The following is a 1,994-nucleotide window of genomic DNA, read 5'->3' on the forward strand; positions in this document are numbered from 1 at the left end:
AATACATAAAAATTAGCCAGGCATGGTGGTGGGCACCTATAATCCCAGCTACTCAGGAGACTGAGGCAGGAGAATCACTTGAACCCAGGAGGCAGAGGTTGCAGTGAGCTGAGATTGCACCACTGCATGCCAGCCTGGGTGACATAGCAAGACTCTGTCTCAAAAAAAAAAAAAAAAAAGAAAGAAAAGAAAGAAAGAAAGAAAAAGAAAATATTTGTTGCCATTAAAAAAAAAATCTAAGGTCTTTTTATTGATTTGACTTTTCTTCAATTTATAAGGCTCGCTTGAGTTTTTGTTTAAATGATCTCATCAATGTAACAAAATCTAGAACTTTAAAAAGTTCTAGATCATTTATTATTATATTTAGCAGAGCATTATTCTGGCCACTGTTGAGAGGGCTATTTCGGGGCACCCGAGTCGTGCATCTGGGGCTGTTAGGCGTCACCGCTGCCGCCACTGCCTGTGCTCCATGGGGAAGATGCTCACTGCTGTCTCCCGCGTGCTGTCTGGCACGTCTCGGAAGCCGGCTAGCAGGGTGCTTGTAGCATCGTAATTTTGCAAATGGTGTTACATTTGAAATTAAGAACTGTGACCTTTGCCGGCTGGAAGAAGGCCCTCCTGTCACAACAGTGCTTACCAGGGAGGATGGGCTCAAATAATACAGGATGATGCAGACCCTGCGCCGAATGGAGTTAAAAGCAGATCAGCTGCATAAACAGAACATTATTCGTGGTTCCTGTGACTTGTGTGATGGTCACGAAGCTTGCTGTGTGGGCCTGGAGGCCGGCATAAACCCCGCAGACCATGTCATCACAGCCTACCGGGCTCACGGCTTTACCTTCACCCGGGGCCTTTCCGTCCCAGAAATTCTCGCAGAGCTGACAGGACCAAAAGGAGGTTGTGCTAAGGGGAAAGGAGGATCGATGCTCACAGTCGCCAAGAACTTCTATGGGGACAATGGCATCGTGGGAGCGCAGGTGCCCCTGGGCGCTGGGACTGCTCTAACCTGTAAGTATAACGGAAAAGATGAGGTCTACCTGACTTTCTATGGCGATGGCGCTGCTAATCAGGGCCGGATATTCGAAGCTTACAATGTGGCAGCTTTCTGGAAATTACCTTGTATTTTCATCTGTAAGAATAACCGCTACGGAATGGGAACGTCTGTTGAGAGAGCAGCAGCCAGCACTGATTACTAGGAAAGAGGCGATTTCATTCCTGGGCTGACAGTGGATGCAATGGTATCCCGTGTGTCCGAGAGGCGACAAGGTTTGCTGCTGCCTGTTGTACATCTGGGAAGGGGCCCATCCTGAAGGGGCTGCAGACTTAGCATTACCACGGACACAGCGTGAGTGATCCTGGAGTCAGTTACCATACACCAGAAGACATTCAGGAAGTAAGAGGTAAGAGTGACTGTATTATGCTTCTCAAGGACAGGATGGTGAACAGCAATCTTGCCAGTGTGGAAGAATTAAAGGAAATTGATGTGGAAGTGAGGAGGGAAAGTGAGGATGCTGCCAGTTTGCCACGGCCTATCCAGAGCCGCCTTTGGAGGAGCTGGGCTACCACATCTACTCCAGCGACCCACCTTTCTAAGGTCGTGGTGCCAATCAGTGGATCAAGTTTAAGTCAGTCAGTTAAGGGAGAAGGTGAGCTTATACCTTCAGGGGCTATTAGACAATGTTCAGTGTTCTCAACTTGGTTAAGGAGGAAGAAAACCCAGTCAATGAAATTCTTGTGAATTTCCATTAAGACTAAGTGTGTAGATTGAGCAGGGAGTAATTACATGCAGTTTGTACATTGTTGCGTTAAAAGATGTTATTGAGTGCTAAAAAAAAAAAAAAAAAGGGCTATTTCATTTCATTATATAGTATTTCACCAAGAGGTGTTTCTTTTTAACTGGAGTACTACACATGACCCACAACATTAGCTCAGTTCTTAAAAAAAAAAAGTCCTCTCTTTCTTCTTGAAACTTTTGTTCCAATGTGGTTATTCCC

At 45.8% G+C, this 1,994-nt stretch overlaps 1 pseudogene; it reads left to right on the forward strand.

Moving 5' to 3' along the window:
* Positions 1 to 469: 469 nt before the first annotated feature.
* On the forward strand, positions 470 to 1,638 carry LOC105708685 (pyruvate dehydrogenase E1 component subunit alpha, somatic form, mitochondrial-like; annotated as a pseudogene).
* The last annotated feature ends 356 nt before the right edge of the window (positions 1,639 to 1,994 follow it).

The sequence above is a fragment of the Aotus nancymaae genome, unplaced genomic scaffold (assembly GCF_030222135.1).
Source record: "Aotus nancymaae isolate 86718 unplaced genomic scaffold, 86718_ANA_hifiasm-v0.15.2.pri h1tg000051l, whole genome shotgun sequence".
Taxonomy (NCBI): Eukaryota; Metazoa; Chordata; class Mammalia; order Primates; family Aotidae; genus Aotus; species Aotus nancymaae.